At 39.8% G+C, this 20082-nt stretch overlaps 1 long non-coding RNA gene across 1 annotated transcript in view; it reads left to right on the top strand.

Moving 5' to 3' along the window:
- LOC146526110 (uncharacterized) overlaps window positions 1–20082 on the top strand; it is a 200449-nt gene that overhangs the window by 79476 nt on the left and 100891 nt on the right. The gene's annotated exons all lie outside the window — the stretch shown is intronic.

Below are 20082 nucleotides of genomic sequence, written 5' to 3'. Positions count from 1 at the left end.
TGTATTGTTAAGTTAAACAGAGTAATTTTTGCTCAGGAAAATGTATCTGAAACCTTTAGCGTGATTTGCTCTGCTTCAGGTTGTGTTCATTTATTAATCCTTATTACTGTTTCTGTGGTTGTGATGAGTTGCTGTTGTGGAGAAATGGCAAAAATGAGACCTTTGGCTAGCACCTTCTTTTCAGGTTCAGTGAGGTTCCTGTCTGATAAGCTCTTCACCAGTGTTGGGCAAGTTACTTTGAAAAAGTATATAGTTACTAGTTACTTCTTCAAAAAAGTAACTGTTAGTAACTGAGTTATAATATTCTAAAAGTAATTAATTACTTGAAAAGTAACTATTGCGTTACGTTAAAAAACACATTTAACCCTCTGGGGTCCAGGGTATAATTGGCCATTTTTAACTACTTTTGATTTTCCCTCCACATTTTACCTTTTAAAACGATTTACTTTGCCTTTTTTGGTATCATCCTTATCAGCACAACCTCACGTGTCTGAATTTACAGTTATGTTTTCATTTTGACATACTGTATTAATACAATTGATCTAAAATCAGACAAAAAACATAAAATCAGAGTAGATAAAGTTGTAGTTTTTACTGTAACAACCACAAACATGTTTAATGAATCATATTTCATAACTTTAAATGCAAATATAAATTGTCAGTTTTAAAATCCTATGCACAAGTTTTGCAAACAACAAAGTTATTTGCATCCATTTACCTTTTACCTTGATTTTTAAATAACCATTTCAAACTATTTACAGAACAATCAGCTGTTCTTATTATTTGTGCCACTCCAAAAAAATACTTTCTGTCCACTATAAAGGAGAACATCACAGCCTGATACCTGCGGGTCTGACAGCAGCAGGTGTATCACTCCTGTTTCTACCTGGAGACAGCAGTCGCCTCATTGTTCTGACACACAGCACAAAACTATCCACAACACTACACACTAACTACACAAGACAACACATTAACTACACACTCCAAACACGCTAAACGTCACAAATCTCTCACATCTCAAAACTCGCTCTCTCTCTTTTTCTGCTCTCTCTCTCTCTCCGTCACTCCTAAAACTTCCCCTGTTTTTTTTTGTTGTTTTTTTTTTTTGGGGGGGGGTCATAAGCAGAGAGCTTGCTAGCGCTGTCCTTAGAAAGTAAATGTGATGAAACTATTGAGGAAAAAACGCCGCGTATATATTGTTTATCATGACACTGGTTTTACGCGGCCTATCAACACAATTTAAAAGCTGGTATATATCACCTTGTTGCTTTGTCTTGAAGTGGTCATGTGACTGGCTTACCACAACTACTTTATTCTTCCTCAGTCAAACAGCAGCACTCATACCATTGTTTTGCCCCCTTAGCTCCAGGTGTTGTGCTAGACAGTGATTGTGATTACCGTCCGCGGGAGCGCGCGCAGCTGCTCAAAGCTGTAGCGTCCAGATTACTTACAACTACTTCCGTGCAACTGATATAAGATGCGGTAAGCTGAACACAGCTTCAACCGTCTGTTTGTTGAAAAATTGTAACGGACTGCGTTTTCTTGTTAGTAACTGTAACAGCATTGTAACGATAGGAACAGTAATTAGTTAGATTACTCGTTACTGAAAAAAGTATTCCCATCACTGCTCTTCACCCACTTTTCCTGATTATCTTTGGTTGTGGTGTTTTCCTGTTCTTGTCTGTATGGTCTAGGGGTTGATTTGGAATTATACGCTTTTGTTTGCAATGTATTGAATTTCCAGAATTGTCTTTCTTTTCCTTTAATGTGTTGGGCCAGCTGATCCTTATCCACAAACTTAGAAATCTCTTCTAGGACTTTCCAGTTTTTGATGGATGGCAGGATAGTAAATAGCCTCCCAAAAAACCCGACATAAGCTATCCTGAAGACAATATAAACAGAGGTAAAAATCATTGTTCCTCCAATTTTGAGAAAGGGGTGAAACCTGCTCCACTCATCGATAAAATCAACGAAACAAAATCACGTGAAGAAACCGATGCTAGCTGTCACACAGCTAACCTGGCTTCGGATGATCCCAGTGGAGGGGAACATCTGATGAATTTAACCATGATTCTTAGAGAAATATGCAACTTTAGACAAGATGTCAAAGAACAGCTAGAAGATACTAAAGGAGAAATAGCGAAAACCGACACAAGACTGGATGAGGTGGGAGCTAGAATCCTGGAAAACGAGGAGAGGCGGCAAAATACGGAGGAGGCTTTATCTAAGCTGCTAAATACGCACAAGCAGACCCAGCTGAGACTAACCAACCAAGAGTGATGCTTAAGAAGAGAAAATGTGAGAATATATGGTGTCCTGGAGGGAGCTGAGGGTGAGCCAAAAGCGATGATTGAGTTCGTAGAGAAATTACCGAGAGAAAATTTGGACACTGACAATGAGAAAAACATCGAGAGAGCTCACAGAGCGTTGGCTCCAAAGTCCCCACCGGGAGCACAACCCCGATCCATCCTCATGAAGTTCCTGAATTACAGAATGAAGGAGGAAGTGGTGAGGCAGGCCTGGCAAAAGAAAGGCTACACATGGGACAACTGTAAGATCAGCATTGACGCGACTACGCTCTGGGAATCCTTGCCAGAAGACGTGATTGCATGGAAGTGAGGAATGGTCTGAAGGATAAAAACATCAGGTTCTACACCCTCTACCCTGCTCATCTCAGCATTCTTTACGAAGACGAGACAAAGATATACGAGACTGCTAAGGATTGAGACGGTGAAGCCTGCATAAACAGCAATCAAGAGAGCTTCAACTTACAGAGAAAAGTTGAAAGTATTTAGATTTGGCCAAACAGAAAAGGTAGTAGTGTAGGGAACACCAAATAATTAATGAATAAATGCACTTTAGTTTGGGTCAGCATTGAATTAATGCTACAAACCTTTATTTATGAATAAGCTAGACAAAAAGTTGGGCCACTAGCAAAACAAAGAAGGGAGACGACAATTTATGGGCGATCGTGGCTCAAGAGTTGGCAGTTCATCTTGTAATCGGAAGGTTGCCTGTTCTAGCCCCGGTCCGACAGTCTCGGTCATTGTATCCTTGGGCAAGACACTTCACCCGTTGCCTACTGGTGGCGCCAGTGTCCGGCAGCCTTGCCTCTGTCAGTGCACCCCAGGGTGGCTGTGGCTACAATGTAGCTTGCCATCACCAGTGTGTGAATGGGTGGATGACTGAATGTAGTGTAAAGCGCTTTGGGGTCCTTAGGGACAAAGTAAAGTGCTATACAAATACAGGCCATTTACCATTTATCTCAATTGATGGCCTGGAAAGGAAGAGTGTTTATTACGTATAGACGAGCATTATACATGAGGAATTGGTGAAAATTATTTCATTCAATGTAAATGGGATACTGCATCCAATTAAGAGGAGTACAATTCTCTCGAAATTGAAAATAGAAAAAGCACATATAGCTTTATACAGCTTGAGTTAATCCAAACATGCAAAATTAAAAGAACGGGCTTCAGTCATGTATTTTGCTCCTCGTATAGAAGTGGCCTCAGAAGGAGTCATTAGTCTTATTTCACTAAGTTTTACCAAAGGGTGAACACCGGATGAAAATTTAGGATTAGGAGGGAAGGTTTGTGAAAATTACGAGGAAAATGGAGGGGAATGAGGTAACACTTTTAAATGTTTATGCTCCTACGGGAAGCAGATGGCTGTTCTACAAAACTATCTTCGATATGATGGCAAACTCTCAGCGGGTAGTAATATGTGTGTGTGTGTGGGGGGTGGGGGGGGGGGGGGGGGGGCTTCAATTTCAAGTTAAACCCTATACTAGACTCATTGTGATCATCACCTCAGAACTAACCCCTTCCTAAAAAAGTGAAAACGTTAATGGAAGAGATGGACATAATAGATGTTTCGAGAGATCTTCACCCAAAGAGTAGAGGCTACATATACTACTCCATCCCACATTAAGTTTACTCCATAATTGATTATGTTTTATATTTACTGCAGACAGATTTAAAATGAAGGACTGCAAGATTATGACAATTGACTTTTCAGATCATAGCCCGATTGGTTTGTCCCTGCTACTCGGAAGGAGAAAGAGGAAAACATGGACTAACTGATAGCAAACTGACTCTTATTGCAATTTTATCTCTGTTGTGATGTGCCAACATTGGTTTGAAGAAAGCAGCTGTGAGTGTTCCCAGAATTGCCTTCTCTCTTTGAAGCAGGCATTTCAGTAGCAGTGCAACTGCAAGTTCTTGAACACAGTCGTAATAATTCTGGTAGGCAAAGTCTCCAACAACTGTTTTCCTTAGTGTGACTCTAGCATAAGGGGATGACAGAGTGAAATTAAGCACTGTTTTGTGCAAAGCACTGTGACTTAAATTGTAGGTGACATGCTAGCACCATTATTTCAAAAGGAGGACTGACAACATTCCAGATGATATCAAGGTACTTTTGTTTACTTGTTTTTGCTGTTATGAATGCAGTTTTCCCTTTACATATTGGTTTAAAAAAATCTACATTCTCAGACACTGTCTCTGTGCTGTGTTTTTGGTCATTGTGGTTGGAAAAAAAAGTTATTTATGGTAAATCTCTCTTTCCCGTCCTTTGCATTTTTTCTAACTGGCTGCAGGGCATTGGGACCCAAACACTGTGAAAACAAGCTCCATACATAATGAGCACTTCTACTGTTTTTGCAGAAATGTTTAAAAAAAAGTTTGTGCAGTGGAACTCAAACCAGCAACCTACAGTCTTAGTCTTATTTGAGTTGCTCTAGTATTATTTGATTATACCCCATTTATTAAATGATTGTGTGGCTGAGTTTAGTGCCAACCCAGCAAGTCTTAAAAATAAAATTTCACTTTCTTGTTATACTTTATTAAGTATAATTTGTTTAGGTACAAATCAAATGTAATCAGATTAACATATTTGCAAAAATGCAGGACTCTGAATGCTGTTACTTAACTTAAATATCAAGTGCGGGTCAATTATCTGCTCGTCATTGCTTTTAGAGACAACTGCACTTACAGTTTTGTGTTCTTGTGTTGCTCTATGGAGGCCCTGATTAGTGTGTTTACAGATCCTAGCTAAAAGTCGTAACTTGGTCAGAGTGTGCAGCTGAATGTGCCAGGAGAGGAACATCCATTTTTTGTCGCCTGTTTCATTATGTATATGAATGAGTCATTTGTTACTTTTGCTCATTTCGCCATCTCTAATTAGATTTAGAAAACAAAGTAGGAAAGTATGGCTAAAAGCAGTGACACAGCCTGAACCAAATTAGAAAATGACAACGTGATTCAAAGGCCTCTGGTGTGGAACAATTAATGAACTCTGCAGACTCGCTGTGATAACCAGGGAGCTAATGTTGTGCAGCACTGCCAGAGCAAACAAGCAGGGGCGCTTTTGACTGCGAATCTTGGGTAAACACTGCGGTTTGGGATTCCTCAAAACAGCAAGTTTCACCCTCCAACAAGTAAATAACATCTCCAGAACATCTTCTCACAAACACTACAATGTGTTGTTGGAGTAAACAGGTTTAAAGTCATTCTGTTACATGCTTAAAACTTTTTTGGTATTAACGACTGTTTTTTGCAGTTGAATTATGTTCCACAGGCCTGGGAGTTGCATAAAAGTTTTAAAAATTAAAACCGTGCTAAAACTGTAACTTACAAAAAAAAAAAAAAATCGACCCTTGGTCTTTTATCCTTTTCTTTATTCTCCCCATTAAGGATTGCTCAATGGGAACTCTTGAATCAGCAACCTGAGAGAGGTAATGAAATGTAATGGGAAATGAAATGGGAACCAAAGAAGCTGCAGTTCTCTGTGTTCCAAATGCACAACTTCTGAATCCCACCTGTTAAAATGGATTATGTGTCCATTCACCACATGAGTTTTTGTGTAGCTGTGCCTCGTGAGTCAGCTCTCTGGTTGATTTTTGACATTTTCTAAAGCAGTGGATGCAGATCATGTTTATCAATGAGTGATGCTCCACATAGAGAGGGAAGAACATTAACTCAGCCTCTAGTCTCTTTTGCCCTGCTTGGCTCAAGCCCAGCAACGTGAAGCAACACTACACAGCCTCTGGGCTGAATCAACCAAGCCTCAATTATAAAAATTATGGATATTACTGGCAACTGATATCCTAGTTGATTAAAGAGTAGGAAAAAAGCAACTAAGCAACTAGTCTAAAAGTAAGAAAACATTCAGAAAATAGTCCAAATGTAGCAAATTTTAGCTAATGGGATTAGACATACAAGTCCATGCAACTACTCCATATGTGTTCATGAGGTATATGGCACTGTTATTAACATCCTTCTAAAATAAATATAGCATTGTACATACACTTGATGTTTTGCCTAATACTGACCAGTTTACTGAGTGTGGCTAATGTAAGCACTGGTTACACCAGCAGCTTTCTTTACTTGCTCGTTAGCATCGACAAACATGTTCAGAATGTGTTACGCATGTGGTAATATGCCACTTTATTCTCCCACAGCCAATATAACGGTTCAGTTTGTTCATCACAATGCTAAAGATCAGTGCGATTTTGCTGGGATTAAATTTTTTCATCACCCTTACAGTTTCCTGTCAGACAGAGAGTGTTGCTTTCTGTTGCATGTACATCTTAAGCCTAACAGTTATCTGGCTTTGCATGTCCATAAATATCAAGAAGTACAGCTGGACAAGTTTAATTTTAATTTCAGTACCGGTTTTGGCTTCCAACGATTATCAAAAAGAAATAATTATGATCAGCCGAATCCTTTTCACAGATTTTTATTCTGTGCACCAGTGCATTTTCACCCACCCCATAACCTTCAAACTCACTCACTGTTCATCTCCAGCCAAGGTGACGAAAGGAGGGCATCCGTTTCTTTCTAAAATAATTAAAACTCACAATGTTTCCAATGATCAGCCACTGGAAGGATATTAACGGAGCTTAGCTTTTGTCTCAACATCTCAGGGTCTTCATCTTTTTTTTTTGGCAGACAACACAGTTTGCTGTTGGCTTCAGCTCTTTGCAAATCACATGGCTTTCTTAAGGCCTCTTTACTTCACTTACTACTTGATTGAGGCTCTCAAGGCTCCCATCTGCATACATAGACATCACGCAGTGGAAGCAGGTGGCCAGAGAACAGTGGTACCCTTTGCAACACAAGCTTTAGAGTCAAGATCACCTCATCAGGATACCCTACTAGGTGACTGTGTGGAAAAAACCTATTCATCACCTATTTCTGTAATATTTTCATATCTTTCCCTTTCGTTTTATTTTCAAAGCACATAAACGAAATCCTTAGTAAAATAAAAAGACAAGGTTTTAGCTTTAGTAAGTGCATGATGTTCATTAAGTAAATGAATAGTCTTTTTAAAAGTTGGAAATTACAGTATTGATCATTATTTTTATTTATCTTTTTGCCATAGACTACCTCTGCTCAGTTGACTGGGGTTTTTGGTGCTAGAATTGCTTACATGGCAATTTGAAACACCCGTGCATCTATTTTCTTAACCTTTTTTCCAGTACACAATAACCACAGGCCTGAAGGCTGTTCCAGCTGTCAAAGAGCAAGGAGCAGGGTACATCCTGGACAGGCCACCAGTCCATCAGAGGGCTGCCATCATTCCTGTTCACAAAACACAAAGAGATGAAAACCTTTTTTATTTTTCACATTCACCCCTATGGGCAATTTATAGTACCCAATTAAGGGAAACGGCATGTCTTTGTACTGTGAGAGGAAGCTGGAGTACCTGGAGAGAACCTATGCAGGCACAGAGAGAGCATGCAAACTTCACACAGAAACAATCCAGCTGACCAGCAGGTTAGAACCAGGAATCGTCTTGTGTGAGGTGATGGGGCTAACCACTGTTTTACCATGCTGTGCACTATTAAAAACAGATTCCTTAAAGAATGTAATGTTACTATAATGAAGGTGGTCTTTATTCTATTATTGTTCGCGTTTGCGAAGGAAATAGAGAGTTTAGGTTTGCATCATGGAGCAGAAAAGATAAAGTGTATCCCCTCTCTGTTACATGTATCCTAGTGAACTAATAAAGCCTCTGCTGCCATTGTCACAGCTCTGCATTTTTATGACCAAAATCCAAATGCAAATTAAAAGCATTCTCCAGCTGAGCTGGTTCAGATGATTATGATGTGGGTCAGACATGGTGGTGGAACATTACTGATGATTAAGTTGTTACCAAATGAAGCATTGTTCATTGTTCTGCAGCTTGCTACAAGTCTTTAATGTGTTGGGCTGAATCATTAAACACTTTGTACAACAATGGCCTTTCCCGGGATGTTATGATTCAAACTTGTTATGTAATAGTTGCATCACATTATTAGGATGCTTATTTTTATTACAGACTTCTACACAGCCCTCTTAACACTGTCAGGGTGCTGCTGTTTTGTCAAAGCTGCTGGCATCTCACAGATGGTAATAGTGAGACAGATCTGTCCTATGGACACTTGTAGTGGGCCCATGATGTCACATTTAACATTAGCAGCGTTAATATTGTGAAAGGGACTATTGGGATCCAAATAAGGGTCTTCTAAATACAACAAAGTAGATTTGTATGAAGGGATATTAGAGCTGCATTAAGAAAAAAAATGTTTGATTATTTTGAGAATAAAGTTGAATTTTTGAGATTTAAGTCATAATTGTATTTCGAGGGGAAAAAAGGTCAAATTACTGTTTCAAGATAAAAGTCCAAATGTGAAGATTACAGTAAATGGTTCAAGACAAACTTATATACCCTCTTCAACGTCCTTATGCTCACTAAGGCTACGTCCACACGTACCTGGGTATTTTTGAAAACGCAGATTTTTCTATGCGTTTGCACCTTTTGTCCACACGTAAACGGCGTTTTTGGTCACGGAAAAGGGAGATTTTTAAAAACTCCGGCCAGGGTGGATATTTTTGAAAACTCCGTTCTTGCATTTACATGTGGACGAGAAAAACTGAGAAAACGCAGAAAACGCAGCGTCAAAGGTGTGCGCATTTTTTGACGTCACACTGTGCGCCACGTTATTGTTTCGGTGAAATGAATTTCTACAATACTGTTACTGTTAATTGTACTCTCTGCAGTGTTTAAATGCTTACATATATACACACAGTTACTGTCCCTCCACACATACGACTCGGTTCTGCTTCTATGTCCCAGCTTTGTTTACTTTTTCCCACGAGGCTTCTAGACTTCTGATTGGCCAACATTTCTACACGGTTAGGAATATATCGCCACCTGTTGCTTTGGCATGTTCTTAGCAGCGTTTTCCTTCATTTCTGCGTTTACGTGTGGACGGGATTATTTTTTAAAACGAAAACGGAAAATCTCAGTTTTCAAAAATTCCCATGTATGTGTGGACGTAGCCTCAGTCTCACTAAGTCATCTACAAAAGGCATTTTGTAGCAGGTGTAGCAGCCATGGCAGTTTGCCATGAAACAATCGTAATCTCCACATTATGACTTTTTTCTGAAAATTGAATTTCAACTTTATTTTCCTAGATTTTTCTACTTTAATTTCAAAATTAATTTTAATTAAATTAATTTAAAAAAAACTATAGTAAAAAGTGAAAAGAAAATCAACACAAAGCAACACCTTATGCAAAACATAAAGATCTCAAGTGGAATAACCACTGCACTAACCTGGCTGGCAAAGTCCTGCTGCAGACTTTGCCAGCTTGGAGTCACCTCTTAGTGACTCCAAGTTTCTGTCATAATCTCAGAAACAAACCATTTGTCTTTGAACTGGTGCTGTGGATCCTATTTGAATGAAACTTGCTGACCTTGATGTCATAAAGTGAGCCATCTTTAAATGCACCAGGGGTGTCAGCTCAGCCTGCAGCAAAGTGTCTGTATTCAATATGTGTGGACATAAAGCAGAGCTATTTTCACTTGTCAGTAATGGCTACTTTGATGAGTGTCTACATCAACTGCATATCTATTAAGTTTCAGCTCAAGAATGTTAAGAGATAACTGCCAAATGGAGCCTTTGACATGAATGTGTTTGGATCAGTAAGCACTCTGATCTTAAGCTCTATTCAGATGGGATTAGGGTGATTGGTAAACATGTCTGTACATATGTACACTTGAAGAAACACTCTAAACAGAACAGTAATGATATGACAAGGTGAGTTATATATAAAAGCATATTCTAAAAGTTTGTTTTACTACTCAGAGCAAAATTTTGACTTTTATTTATGTTTTTTTATTTTACTTTTTGTTTTTATGTGAGTCTCATGTGTGTTTTTTTTTTTATTACACAGTATCATTCTGTTCATTTTGTGAATAGAAATTTTGAATTGCGCAGGTTGTTATATTTGTTCGATCTGGTGTAGCATGACACCTAAAGGGGATTGTCTTTGATTTTCCTCAAATATGTCCAGTCAGAATGGTAGATATTCATATTAAACAGGGCCAGGCTTTCTTATTATGAGGGCCAGGACATGTACAAATCCAAATCTCAAATTATCCATTTGAGAGAAAAGCTCAGGCTTCAAGCTGCTCTAAAGACTTAATTCCAGGGTTGTTTTTTTGTACCCATGGCTCTGTATGTTTTCAGTAAGAAAAGGTAGTCTTAATATGGCCATTTCAGGCAGACAGCCCTGAGTGTGAAGCCAAAAGCACAAAAGAGGGGCTGCACCAAGGCCCAGTATGAGACAAATGAGGACTATTTTGAACTGTAAATGCAGAACTGCTGAAATTAAATTCAAGAATAAAAATGTGAAGTTGTAAATCAGCATAATTAGTCCTCTATAAGCAGCCACAGAAGTGTCTTCTATCCTGTTTCACACATTTTATTTAATTAAGGTTTGTCTTTTATTTGTTCTGTCTTGTTGCGAGCTGGTGGGAGATTTAGCACCACCAGCTGGTGATCTCATCTTGAGTCTTCCTATGCATAGTAAATTGCACGTTTTAAAATGAGGTCTGGAAATTCTTTTAAAAACACCATCACATCAGCAGCAGTGAGACAGTGGTGCAGTGGTTAGAGCCATCGCCTCAGATCAATGACGTTCTGGTTCCAAACCTGCTGCCTGGCTGGAGTCATTCTTGGTGGAGTTTATATCTCTTTCAGTGTGTTTGCACCTGGGGAGCTCTGGCTTCTTACCACAGTTCAAGACATGCATGTTAGGTTTAAGTGGTGGGTCTCAATATGAGCATGGATGGCTGTCTCTCTGTGTTACCCTATGAGTGTACTGCCTCTTGCCAGAAATCAGCTGGGATAGGTCCCCTGGAACCTTGAATTGGATAAGCAGTTAAGGCTTTAATGGATGGATTCACTGTTACTTTGCAGTGTGCTCCTGAAGACATTTCTGTTATAGTATGTACTATTAGAAGGTCATGTCTGCATTCACCACTTGTTTCTGTAATTTGTGATGCTGCAGTTGTTTTGTGCTGAGTTCTCAGGGTCATAGGTTTACAATTTTCTACTTAAATAAATGCACTGGGAGGATATGTGGTAGTGCAAAACAACTGTGCAGAAAATAAAAAGAAATGTCTTTAACATGCTGTAAATTAACTGTCAGTATAAAGAATGATCACACCAATAAGATGACACGAAAAGATGTATTTGTGCTTGACATCCTGTACATCGGTCGTTACTGTGATAATAAACAAAAAAAGTGTCAGTGTGTGCTTAAATAAACCATGCAACATTTTTCACAGTTTGATCCTGAGCTGCTTGAACAATAACGAACCGGCACAGCTGTGGAGGAAAAGGAGAAAGTGAACTAAAGCACAGCGTCTGAGTCTGATCTCAGTTTGGAGTGAACTGAGTGTTTCTGCGCTTTTAGGTGTAGTTTAGGCAGATGGCTCTCCACCATATGCTGTTGGAGGGAGGCTTGCCAACATCCTCACAGACATCATTTTGCACAGGTCTAGTTACATGTGAGCTTATTTTTTTTTTACTGAGTATTTAAGAGAAGGTTGAAAAGAGGACTGAGTTTTTCCTGGCGTGACTGTAAAAATTACTGGCTTGCTGAATCCGTGTGGGACTACAAATACAGGTGTAGGTAATCCAGCTCAAATATGCATTTAGCAGACGTTCTTATCAGGGAGACTTGTGCAGTGCAGTAAAATAAGCCCGAGTTCTCCTATCACCAAGAGGGCGCCAACAGGAAGGAGTTTATAGCTCTTTTTAGAAACATGAAATATAATCAAAGGAAAAGCGTCAGAACAACTTCTTTGTCACCGAAGGAAAAACATTACTTTGATTTGAGTCCAACCAGATTTCTTACCATCTATGAATCCCACTTAAAATAGGAGTTTTTACAGAGCTTTGAATAGTGAGACAATATATGAATCACTAGAGTTCTCCACCATCCAAGCAGTCTTTGTTCATCCTCTTACGTTTGACATTCCCTATTTTAAGCCCTACATGTCATGTCTCTTTCATATGAAATTAGGCTTTGATGAATATTGTATGAAAAAGAACCTGCTCGCAAAGAGACTGACCTTCACAGCTGCTTTGCTACTGCCTTTGAAGTATTGTCAAGTCCTGTGAGCTTACGAAGGCACTTAGACTAACAGATGTAAAAAAAGAGAAAAGGACTGCAAAATATTTAACTACCGTCGCATTGATTTGAAAAGGCTAGCCATGAGGCTCAACAGGCGAGGGCTTAATCACCAGGATGGTGGTATTTGAAGCGGCAGTTTAAATGCCCTTTCTCCTTGTTCTGTATTGGTGAGCTGTCTGTGCTGGTCCATTCAGCTGCATAGCTGTGATAAAGGTTAATCTGTCCGTGTCAGATATCACAGTGTAATGGCTGTCTTTGGATTAAAATAACAAACCAGGAGAAACCGGGCTAAAAGATGCACGCACATACACATCAAGTCTTTGACTCTGTCTCCATTAGTGATTTTGCTGTCTAATGTGTTTTATCAATCTTTTTATCAGTTTGGTTCCTTTGAAAACACACTGTCCTTCCTGCAAAAGGCATTTTATAAATAAATGTATCTGGACTTAATTTTTCCCTTTCACAGTCTGATGGTCTGCGGCACTGCCAGCCATCTGAAGAGTTTTGAGTAAATAACTACTGACTTTTTAATCAAAGACACTGAGGCTTATGGCCCCACCTTAACACACGCACCTGAAACATCTGGGTGACCAGCTGCTACCTTCACTAATCCGATCGACTCTTTAATGTTCTCCGAGAACATCTGGCAGCGCCTCAGATCTTTGATTGATCTCACCTGGCAGAATCCTGCTTTTTGGCTGCTACCTTGCTCTGTAAGCATTTTTTTTTATGAACACGCTTTAAAAATGTCATTGCACCTCACTGCGATGCGTCAATTGAAAAGTGGAGACATAACCGGTGGCACATCTGAGGTGCTAGTCAGGTGTTTGGCCTGCAACTTTTTATGTTGACACAACAGCCTCAGGTGACTCTGATTGCTGGCTCATTTGCTCTTTTTAACGTGTCACTGACTGTTCGCACTTGGGGTTATTGGGACCAGCAGCCTGTTAATATCAGCTGCTCTGATGTAGGGCAGAAACGCTGCAGGCTCCACCGACTTCACGCTGCATCCTTCACTTTCCTTCAATGCAGAAAAATGAGAGAACCTTGATGGCAGAATGTGACCAAGGTGATTGCCCCTGTAGATCTAAATCAAACCTTAGTGCATGATTACCTTTCAAAAGGATGTATGAGATGTGTTAGGAATGTCTGGAGGAACAAATGATAGCTCTTGGTAATGTGCCACCATTAGTAAGGATATTATAATTGAGGAGGTAGGGGATAACATAGTTAGAGGGCCATGCTCTTAATCAGTGTTGATTATAATTCTAAGACTGATGGCAATGGATTATCCAATAATACTTTAAAAAATCAAATCAAGCATTCTATTTTGAGCGTAATTCAAAAACATTTCACTAGTTAAACAGCGCAGTCTGAGGCTCTGGAGCCACAGGGTAAACAATAAAAGATGCTAAATATGAGAACAGACCTCCATATGCAGAGAGTTTGTCAGACTGGCCTATAGGGCCGCTTGTGCTGTGCTTGGCCCACTTCCCTTTTGAAACCTGAGATGCAGAGCGTCTGTCGGGGCAGTTGTCCAAACTACAGCCTAATCAGGCCCTGTGCCATCTTTGTACAACTTCACCACAAGCTGTCGAGCTCAAGCAAGCTCCGGTGCCCTTGTGGGCAGCGAAAATGGCCATCGCTTACTATGGAAACACAATCTTGGTAAATTTAGATGGCGAGACGTGGAGCACAGCTCTGTACACTACATGCTGTGCAGTTTCTCTCATAGTAGCTTCTTACCATAATGAAACTGGCAATTGAGATGCTTATCTGAACAGCTGGGTGGCTCAGTCTGTAGCTATCTCAAGCAAGGCCACTCTCAACCCTTTTTTGTGCCTTTCTCCCTCTCATCCCATCCACGTCATCCTGCTGAGTACCTGGACTAAATAAATGGTTGGAGTCATAAATTGTATGTGGCGCACCCTCAAAGTGTCTCTATTCTGGGATGTTATGCAGTTGAGGAGCTGGCTTCACCCAGACCACGTGCTTCTCTCTCCGTGCTGTTAAAATTGTCAGCTGCACTCATTTTCACCACTTGAGTGCAGGTTCTTATGAACTCAACCTTGGCTAATCCGCAGAGCAAGCCTTCTTATAGCGTCTTTGTGGAGATAATATTATTGGATAACATGTGATAAATCTTGATTGTTAGCAATCTGTTTCAGAGAGATTTGGAGAAGAGGGGGAGGTAGGAAATGGTAATCAACATTGTGAGTGGCCTGATCACCCGTAGGGGATGTACACTTGTTACTTTTCAATTCAATGAGCTTCACAGCTGTTGATTTATCCTACAGCAACCCGTGTCTGTCTGTTCTGTGTCTGTATAGACAGTGATAACCTATTTTAAAAGTCACAGCTCCCAGTTCACACAAAGAGCCGGCTTGTCACAATACGATCATAATGTGGTATTCATAACAACAAAGCTCAGTCTTAAAGCCCAAACACTTCTGTTCACCTTCACTTCCACAGTTTATTCTTACAGATGGAGATTTCCTGTAGGGTAAAGATGTTTTTGAAGAGTGAGAAGATGCAGCTTCACTCATCACATTAAAACCCAACTGATGTCCTCTAGGATTAGGTGGAATAGGATGTGGCAAAAGAAAAGAAAAAACTATGGCAGCTGCTGTGCCAAAATGGGCAAAGATCCCTGCAGCAATGCTCGCTTAGTTCACATCTGCAAAATTTCACATGCAAAGACAGTATGCTCTGCGTGTGTATAAGCTCAATGTGTCAAGCTATCTTTCACACATTGCAGCAGCTCCTGTTTTTGTTTTGTGCCTAACAAACTCAGACATGCTAAGCAGAAACAAAGAGAAGCAGGGACAATAGATGAAAGGAGACAAGACGGGGGGAAAAGAAAAAGCAAAGGCACAATGCTGTGTGTGTTTTTCTCTAGCTCAGTGAACAGCTATCGATGCAGAATTTGTTTTTAACTGATTAACTAGCATGCATAAGGACTGTGAGGTGCCATTGTACAGCACTGTGATGATCTGTCACCTCTCCTGGGAGCATAGTGTTTTTCTGATTGAGTGTGACACTTTTCTTGGTGGATAACCTTCAAGAAAGTGAGAGTGGACAGCTTTGCACCAGCCTGGTCTCATAGTAATAAGTTAAGTTGCCATAACCACCAACACAGTGCATGCTGTAGCGGTAAAATACAGGCTTTACAAAACAACAAAAAACAACTTTGGATTACACATCCTCAGTTCAAGCGGCATTTGTCAAGTTCTTATTTTTTGTCTTGAATCCAATTTAGTTTCAGTTAGTTTCCCAGAGTGATTTAGCTCAGTTTAATGTTTGTTCTATGAAACTTTTTAGTTTTAGTTGGGTTTGTTTGCCAAAGATACAGTTTTTGTAGTTTTGCCTTTGTACACCACAAGAATAAAGTTTAAATCTGATAACTTGAGCTGTGATTGAAGTACACGGCTTTAAGTCAAGAGCATTAACTGTTTAAAAATTGTGGCCAGTCTCATTTATATTATTCCAGATCAGAGGCAAAATATTAACATCTTCCTCTCCTGTTGCAAACACACCCTTGTGTTTCAGACTAATTATAAAGCTAGAAAAGCGAGAATACAAAGCTTGTTTTGTTTTTGTTTTTTATATTTTTACCTGAAGTGAAAAGGCCATTGCTTCAAAAGGTACTCTGAATTGAAGTTCTATCATTGTAAATTGTTTGTATCTAACACCACAGCAAACAACTAATGCCTGTTTAAATGAAGAGAACATAGCATTGAACCTAAGCCTCTGTTTACATCAAGAACTGGTATGTTTTTTTGTCACAGTGGTGTCAATTCATCTTAAAGCTTTAGATGCCATCACAAGGCTATTCTAAGCTGCAGGCCATGCTCAATCTATCATCTCTTTGTAAAAAAAAAAAAGAAAGAAAGAATCTATCTTTTCTTTTTTTTTTTAAAGAAAAAATCTATCAGTGAAAAAGTCAGCCATAGCCACCTTCTGTGACATCTCAAAGTGGGGCTGAACCGCTGCTGTATCGCTACAGGATTACAGGTGATCTGTCATAGCAGCCAGGTGTTTTGTATGCTCTTCAGTGTCCCTTAGAAACAGCATCTGCTCCCTCGCGTCCTCCAAATCAGCTGCCCTGTGCACGCACACACACATGCGCTCTTCGTGCTCGATGCCCTCTCCAGCCCTGCTGTTTATCTACACTTTCCCTGACACTGTTCACCTCAACTTAGAGGCGACACAGTCATACCTGGGCACAGGCGTTTTCTAAGTAGCAGAGTTTGGCCTGTCAGCAGGCTGGATTTGCTGTAAAGCTCTGTGAATGCACAGGGAATTAGGCCAGTAGCGGTTGGATGGGCACAGTAACAATTAGTTGCGGTGGAAGACAGCGAGAGGCGTCTCTGGCTGTGAATATGCATGCTGTGGTTCTCCACTCCTTGTCATTGGGACTTAATAAAAATGCACGACTCAACAAGGGGCACTGAGCAGAAAGATTAAACTGGGTTAAGCCACCAAACTGCCTGCATCTCTTGAATTTTACATCTTACAGGGCTAGAGGCACAGTCTATCCTTCTGACATACTCCACTGGTCTTTCAGGCAGATCTCAATGCATTCACCGATGTGTGTGAAGTGATACAGGAAGGCCCCTCCAATCTCCTTACCAGTGGACTGGAACGAAGCTCACAAACACTGCATCTCTGTATCTGGACGGGGCTTAGATCTGAGCCACAACACTCAAAAGGAGTCCTGACATGGGTCAGCCTAAACCAGGTCTAAACAGATACAGGAAAGAATGACTAACCATGACTAACCATGACTCACATGACGATGCAGGTGGGAGCATTTGGTAATAATACACACTGACAGCAGGGAGTTACCTCAGACTTTGAACTTTAGTCCAAATATAAAGTAGTAGATAAGGTGATACCCCCAAAATTAGAATAAATAAATAATCTGCAAAGTCGGAATGTGGTTCCAATTTAAATATTTGAGCTAAAAAATGTTTTACTTTAAGCTGAGACTCAAGAAAATATTGTGGCCAAATAATTCCGACTTTGTCTCATCTGACCATAAAATGTTTCTCCAGAAAGCATTTGGCTTGTTCATGTGCGAAGCTTCAAATTTCAGATGAACTGCAGGGTGTTGATTTTGGAGCAGAGGCTTCTTTCTTGGTCAGAACCCCCACTGTTCATAGTGATGTAAAACTCGATTCAGTGTGGACAGTAACACTGGTGTTTCACTAGTTTTCAGGTCATGACAGGTTTGAGCTTTTGGGTTTGTTCTCGAACATCCTAACCGATGACATATTGGAAGAACTTGCACTTAGTACATACAGTTGTTTGAACTGATGATGCTGTAATATGCAGTTGTTTAGAAATGGCCAGCTAATCTTCTGGAATGCATTCCCTATAAAAAAAATCAGAATTTATTGACTAAAAGCAAGCTTTGTACCAACAAACTAACTAATTTGAAAGCAGTCTACTAATGCTGCCAAGAAGAGTCAGCCAGATTTATGCTAGAAGCTTGATGGGCATCAAAGGTATCTGGTCAAGGTGCAGCTTCCTTCTTAGTGATGGATTAAATAGAATCTAAAATAATTTTAAACTTGTGTACCGAATTTCTTATTTTTTAAGTCATTAAAGATGTATGCTGTACATCTTTCCACCCTGGAAAAAGAATAGTTCAAAGAAATCACTAAAAACCCAAACCAACTGTGATATTCATCCCCGTGATAATTGTATGTGAACTTTTGACCACTATTGTATCAAATTTGCACATAGATTAAACCTCTGGTATATTTCTGTTTTTATAGTTATTTTTTACTGTTAAACACTGATGAGACTACAGCTCAAAGAATAAAAACAAAATCTATCTCACACAGATTTTAATATTAATTCAATTTAATTTTAATGGAAAAAGAGTTGTGAACGATTCCTCCGTGTTTTAATGTTGGAGCTGTGATGCTGGTAAGTCTGTTAACTCGCACAGTTGGCAGTTTTGTCAGCTTCAGATAGGCTAAGCTTTTCAAAACAGTACATCTTTTCAGAACCTTTAAAGCACATAAACTGTAATACAGCTCCTGAACACAAAACGACTGTTCAGTGCTGTTCCTGTTACAGACACTCTGCTAGCATACCACTGAATTTTCTGCAACAACGCTAAATAGCATGCCAGTCACAGCCAAAGTCAGAAAAGTAGGCGTATTTTACACCAGTGACTTGAACGTGTCTCTCAAGTTAAATTACATATAAGTGACATCACAGCTTGAAAAAAAATCCTACTGTAAATTGACAAAACTGCCCACAACTATGTATTAACTCTAACATGATTGAATTTGCATTGCTTCACACATGCAGCATCGTCACATTTTTCACCTGAGCGCCACACTTTACAAACAAAATGTTCAAAATGAGGTAGAATGATGATCATGTAACATTATTGATCGCAGTAAAAAACTACAAACTAACTTTTTAAGGCTTTGATACTTTTTGAGACGATGTGAAAATTTGTAACCATAAAATGTCATTGGAGATATGTGGCTAAAAAAAGAAGGATTATTTAGATTAATACGAGTACTGATTCATTCTTCTCCCACTCGATCATATGCAATAACGACAGTAGTGGCCTGTCTGTGTGTGGGCTACCATCTGCTTCTCTTTCGCATTCACTGGGCATCTTCATTGCAGTCAAGAGAGGAGGGATACATCATTCCTCCCCGGCCATATGTATTCATCAGAGGAAGAAAGCCTTCACTTGATATTCAGAAATCAGCCATGTTACTCTGTCAGCATACAACTTCTGATTTCCAGGCTCTTTGTAACACTCTGATTTTCTCGCCTTCCTTCTCTGGTCTTCTTCAGTCCATTCCTTTTAACTTTGTCAGGGAGAAAGGATTCATTATTTGAATACATCCGCTCTGTCACTAATTTAGAGGAGAGTGAAATGGAGACTGATGCCCTCTCCGACCTGAATCTGCCGTGTCTAATTATGCAGTCTACTTTTTTTAGGTCGTACCTGGTGTCACAGCGCCACACTCCAGCAATGTTAAGTGGCATTTTAATGGGTTTCCTGCCACTGGTTCATGCTAAAAAATAAGGACTGCTCCGTATTAGGGATCAAAATTACCTGCAAGAGGGGGCAGAGTCATTTACTATCTTGAGTAGAGGGGTATAAGGAAAAATTGAAATGAAGCAATTCCCGTCTTGCTGGCTTTCTATTAATAATTTTGTTACTCATTCATTATTGTTACTATTAGGTAAACACGCGCAGGTTCATATGTAGGGATGGGTATCGTTTAGGTTTTATCCGATACCGGTGCCAAACCGGTACTTTTGAAACGGTGCCGGTGCTTAAACGGTGCCCAAACCGGTGCTTAAAGAATGGAAAACACAAAATTGGTCCAAAAACCTCTCATGTTCAGCTGTTTTTTTGTAAAAAGATAACAATGTTAGTCTTTTCTGCAGGTATACGGCATATATGGTATCACTCTGGGCTGGAAGCAGTGCTTAAACAATGGAAAAAACACAAACTTTGTCCAAAAACCTCTCATGTTTAGCTGTTTTCCACTTTTTCTTCGGTCATTTTAGCCTTTTTGGCCAGGGTGAAGGGAGTATCTGACATCAAACAAGAAGACAGC

The sequence above is a fragment of the Neolamprologus multifasciatus genome, chromosome 1 (assembly GCF_963576455.1).
Source record: "Neolamprologus multifasciatus chromosome 1, fNeoMul1.2, whole genome shotgun sequence".
NCBI lineage: Eukaryota > Metazoa > Chordata > Actinopteri > Cichliformes > Cichlidae > Neolamprologus > Neolamprologus multifasciatus.
Note: the sequence above shows the minus strand (reverse complement) of the source record. Positions and strands in the feature narration are given on the sequence as shown.